Consider the following 5976-nt stretch of genomic DNA (forward strand, 5'->3'; position numbering starts at 1 on the left):
AAAAAAAAAAGGAAAAAAGAATTTAAAATAATGAAGAAAATCTAAGAGAGCTAGTGGATAAACTTAAGTGCTCAAATATCCGAATCATGGATATTCCAGAAAGGGAGGAGAAAGGAAAAGGCATTGAAAACCTATTCAATGGAATGATAAGAGAAAACTTCCCAGGTGTAGGGAGAGATGCAGACCTTTAGATCCAGGGAGCTCAAAGGTCCCCAAACAGATTCAATCCAAAAAGATCCTCTCCAAGACACATAGTCAAACTTGAAAAGCTCAAAGACAAGGAGAGAGTTCTAAAAGCAGGCAGAGAAAAGCATCAAGTCACCTATAAGGGAACCCCCATCAGACTAACAGCAGACTTCTCAGCTGAAACCCTATAGGCCAGAAGAAAATGGGATGATATATTCAAAATACTAAAAGAAAAAGAACATCAGCCAAGAACTCTATACCCAGCAAGCCTGTCCTTCAGAAATGAGGGAGAAACAGTGTATTTCCCAGACAAACAAAAATTGTGGGAGTTCACCACCACATGACCAGAATGCATATTCTTGATTCCATTTATACATAATTCACAAACAGGCAAACCTAATCTCTGATCTTAACAGTCAGGAGAGGGGTTATCTTTAGCTTTCTTGGGCACTAACGTATAGTCTCTTTCAACCTTTTTCTTTGCTTCCAAATAGAGACTGTACCCTCCCAGAACAGAGATTTCTCTCAAAATACTTTCCATCAGGGTCTCTAAAAGCTGCTTAAGCTCAGCCTGGCAATATGTGACAGATGCCTCTTCATTCTGCAGCAAGAAATCTTCCTTCTTTTTTTCCATGGTGTCCTGCCAGGAAAATGTAGGGAAATCAAATAGAAAGCAGCTGCTAGAAGTAAGGTCCTACTGTGATCCTGTTGGAAGAAGCAGCCTGATGGCCTCAGGAGGGGATGCAGTATAGACCAGGAGTCAGAAGGTTTGTTTTAGTCCCACTGCTGCTCAATTCTCTGTGTGACCTCTGGAAACTCCCATAACTCCCTTGGGGTCAGACTCAATATCTGTAAATTTATTGGTTTGGATGACCACCAATAATGAGCAATAGAAAGTTCAATTCTGGCTGGAAATAAAATTTCTTCAAAGAATATGGGTTGCTGTAGAGGAAAATGTATACATGGCAAATCACCTACTCATCAATGAGCTAAGTGTATTCTGTACAGAGTTTTGAATGCTTCATGAATTCTTTCTATGAGGGTTTGAATGTGTGAGGATATAGGAACAGATATTTTTTTTGTTTGTAGTTGTAAATTAAATCCTGCTGGATTTCCTTAATCTGAATTAAGATGTTTTAGTCCCTTTTAGGTCAATCCCAGACAGAGTGAAAGAAAAACTTTCAGTGAAGTTGCCTATGGTAAGCAGAATTAAGGTGTCCAATAAGCCTTCTCTCCCCTGCGCAGTCCCTGGGCCTGTGAATACGATGGACATTAGTCTTGTGATTAGATTATGTTACATAGCCCAGGTTGACTTTAAGAAATGGAGAGTACCTTGTTGTGCATGATCTAATCACATGAGCTCTTTAAAGCAGTTTTCTCCAAATGCTGACAGAAGAGGAAGTCAGAGAGATTAGAAATAGAAGGATTTGATGCATGCTGTTGGCCTGAAGATGAAGGAGGTTTCCCCAGAGCCTCCAGATGAGCACTTAGCCCATCTGACACCTTGTTTTCAGGTGATGGTACACTGAACAGAATGCTCGGATACACTGACATGAACTTCTTACCTACAGAGCTGTGTGCTAATAATGTGTGTTGTTTTAAGTTGCTAAACTCACGGTAATTTGTTTTGCGACAATAGAAAATAAGGTGCTAATCTTTTAGAAAAAGGGTGAACTGTAGCCCGTAGAGCCCCTTCAATCCCAATAATCCAGGTTCCTTCTTCAATGGTAAGGAGATGAACCATGGGTCAAAGAGGTAGGCTTAAAGCATCATTTCAGAAGGGCAGAACTCAGGAAGAATAAATGCTAAAAGTACCACAAGCTTCTTTGGGAATTCCCATGTATCATCCTTGAAGGGGAACTCCAGGAAGACCGCAGTGGCCTCCCTCTCACAGGCCGCGTGCACGTCCAGCAGCTCCTGCAGCGTGTCTGTGGGGAGCCTCACGCACTGGGCCATCTGCTCGCTGTAGTAGTCGGCTGCCTTCTGCACGGCCATTGTGTTCTCACGCTGGGCCAGAGTTGTCACCACATTCTTTTATTTATTTTATTTTTATTTTTATTATTTTTATTGCCACCATTCTTTTAACAAGGTAAAGCTCCACTGTTGATGGCATCCACATAGGTTTCCACCAGAGCCCCCAGCCATGAATGGCATATATTTATGGAATAAATAAAAAGTTCTCACTCATTGTTTTTACAAGCTTTAAGGGTCAGCATTCTAAAAATTGCAAAAATTCTACTTATCTTGAAGTTTTCTCATCCTTGTCCTCCTCCACGTCCTCCTGCTCTTCCTCTTTCATCTTTCTCTATGAATCCATCTCTTTATAATAACATAACTGTTTTTTCTATTCATTCTTTATTTTTATGGCTCTCAAACTCACCACATAACAAAATTAAATAACTAATGGCCACCAATATGTTTTAGGGTTTCCTTGAAAAATACTTTTCCATTTAGATAAAGTAAAAAAGATTTTATTAGAAAGGAAATGTAAATTACAAAATTTGTGAGTCCTGGTTCCAAATAAAAATGCAAGTCCCCTTGTAAAAATATCATCAGGAATTTGAAGACAGCAACACAGAATATTGAACCAAGCATGGACCCATCTCAGTATGTGGACTGTGTGACTGAACCAGTTGCATGTCCATGAAACCGGCCCTGAACATAAGACTATATTTAAATTTGTTTCTCATACTCTCAGTGATTGCATGAGACTCATGGCCTGCTGTTTATTTTCTGACTGATGAAAATTCANGTTGGAAGAAGCAGCCTGATGGCCTCAGGAGGGGATGCAGTATAGACCAGGAGTCAGAAGGCTTGTTTTAGTCCCACTGCTGCTCAATTCTCTGTGTGACTTCTGGAAACTCCCATAACTCCCTTGGGGTCAGACTCAATACCTGTAAATTTATTGGTTTGGATGACCACCAATAATGAGCAATAGAAAGTTCAATTCTGGCTGGAAATAAAATTTCTTCAAAGAATGTGGGTTGCTCTGGATGAAAATGTATACATGGCAAATCACCTCCTCATCAATGAGCTAAGTGTATTCTGTACAGAGTTTTGAATCCTTCATGAATTCTTTCGATGAGGGTTTGAATGTGTGAGGATATAGGAACAGATATTTTTTTTGTTTGTAGTTGTAAATTAAATCCTGCTGGATTTCCTTAATCTGAATTAAGATGTTTTTGTCCCTGTTAGGTCAATCCCGGACAGAGTGAAAGACAAACTTTCAGTGAAGTTGCCTATGGTAAGCAGAATTAAGGTGTCCAATAAGCCTTCTCTCCCCTGCGCAGTCCCTGGGCCTGTGAATACGATGGACATTAGTCTTGTGATTAGATTATGTTACATAGCCCAGGTTGACTTTAAGAAATGGAGAGTACCCTGTTGGGCATGATCTAATCACATGAGCTCTTTAAAGCAGTTTTCTCCAGCTGCTGACAGAAGAGGAAGTCAGAGAGATTAGAAACAGAAGGATTTGATGCATGTTGTTGGCCTGAAAATGAAGGAGGTTTCCCCAGAGCCTCCAGATGAGCACTTAGCCCATCTGACACCTTGTTTTCAGGTGATGGTACACTGAACAGAATGCTCGGATACACTGACATGAACTTCTTACCTACAGAGCTGTGAGCTAATAATGTGTGTTGTTTTAAGTTGCTAAACTCATGGTAATTTGTTTTGCAACAATAGAAAATAAGGTGCTAATCTTTTAGAAAAAGGGTGAACTGTAGCCCGTAGAATTCCTTCATGGAGATGAACCATGGGTCAAAGAGGTAGGCTTAAAGCATCATTTCAGAAGGGCAGAACTCAGGAAGAATAAATGCTAAAAGTACCACAAGCTTCTTTGGGAATTCCCATGTATCATCCTTGAAGGGGAACTCCAGGAAGACCGCAGTGGCCTCCCTCTCACAGGCCACGTGCACGTCCAGCAGCTCCTGCAGCGTGTCTGTGGGGAGCCTCACGCGCTGGGCCATCTGCTCGCTGTAGTGGTCAGCTGCCTTCTGCACGGCCACTGTGTTCTTACGCTGGGCCAGAGTTGTCACTGCGTTCTTTTTTTTATTTTATTTTTATTTTTATTATTTTTATTGCCACCATTCTTTTAACAAGGTAAAGCTCCACTGTTGATGGCATCCACATAGGTTTCCACCAGAGCCCCCAGCCATGAATGGCATATATTTATGGAATAAATAAAAAGTTCTCACTCATTGTTTTTACAAGCTTTAAGGGTTAGCATTCTAAAAATTGCAAAAATTCTATTTATCTTGAAGTTTTCTCATCCTTGTCCTCCTCCATGTCCTCCTGCTCTTCCTCTTTCATCTTTATCTATGAATCCATCTCTTTATAATAACATAACTGTTTTTTCTATTTATTCTTTATTTTTATGGCTTTCAAATACATAACTGTTTTTTCTATTCATTCTTTATTTTTATGGCTCTCAAACTCACCACATAACAAAATTAAATAACTAATGGCCACCAATATGTTTTAGGGTTTCCTTGAAAAATACTTTTCCATTTAGATAAAGTAAAAAAGATTTTATTAGAAAGGAAATGTAAATTTACAAAATTTGTGAGTCCTGGTTCCAAATAAAAATGCAAGTCCCCTTTTAAAAATATCATCAGGAATTTGAAGACAGCAACACAGAATATTGAACCAAGCATGGACCCATCCCAGCATGTGGACTGTGTGACTGAACCAGTTGCATGTCCATGAAACCGGCCCTGAACATAAGACTATATTTAAATTTGTTTCTCAGACTCTCAGTGATTGCATGAGACTCATGGCCTGCTGTTTATTTTCTGACTGATGAAAATTCATAAAATATCTTGTATATCTGCACTGAGAAACACTTATCCTATAGAACTTCTCATCATACAGATTTCTCTCCTTAACAGCACTTTGTGCTTATATCATTCCTACAAGGAAAGTTTAATTGAGAAGCATAAATTTCAATGTGTGGCATAAAAATTTGCCTCTCTACATTTCTATACAGAAGCAAACAAAATTATTGACAAACCCACAGAAGAAACACAGCTTTTTTTTTTTTTTTTTTTTTTTTNTCTGCACTGAGAAACACTTATCCTATAGAACTTCTCATCATACAGATTTCTCTCCTTAACAACACTGTGCTTATATCATTCCTACAAGGAAACTTTAATTGAGAAGCATAAATTTCAATGTGTGGCATAAAAATTTGCCTCTCCACATTTCTATACAGAAGCAAACAAAATTATTGACAAACCCACAGAAGAAACACAGCTTTATCACACATGCTGGATCACAAAGAGATATTCTCTGGGACAAAAGAGACTCATGATTTCCAGTGACAATGATTCCCTCTCTCAGGGTCTTAATCTTTACATGGGTGAAGATATAGGAACAGAAATTTTCTGATTGCGCCCAGAAATTCCATTCCAGTTGGTTGGCAGTTCTTCCATATGAAATAATTGGTTTTTGTCACTTGTGGGCCTGTCAAAAACAAATCATTTCCATTTTGTAAAGAAATGCTTGATACACTCTGTAGGCGTGTTGGATTTTTTAGATTTGGGGATTCTTGTCTACAGAATTCAATGAGACAGCCTGCAGGCAAGGGAGATGAAAACTTTTCCAGGTTATCTGTGCATCACTGCAACTCCTGTGCCTGTAAATCTTCTCTTATTCAATCACAAAGCAGCCTTATGCCAATCTACCCAAGGTATGGAAAATCCATTTCTTTACAGAGCTGAGAGCCAAGAAAATACTTCTTCAGACGAAGGGGAGGTGTCCATCTCAAGTGAGGAAACATGATTGCTTTTC

General features: G+C 39.2%; 1 pseudogene; it reads right to left on the reverse strand.

Moving 5' to 3' along the window:
* Nucleotides 1–595: 595 nt before the first annotated feature.
* The window catches only part of LOC103581215, a 16029-nt pseudogene continuing 10648 nt past the window's right edge, over nucleotides 596–5976 (reverse strand).

Source organism: Galeopterus variegatus, unplaced genomic scaffold (genome assembly GCF_000696425.1).
Source record: "Galeopterus variegatus unplaced genomic scaffold, G_variegatus-3.0.2 Scaffold12574, whole genome shotgun sequence".
Lineage (NCBI taxonomy): Eukaryota > Metazoa > Chordata > Mammalia > Dermoptera > Cynocephalidae > Galeopterus > Galeopterus variegatus.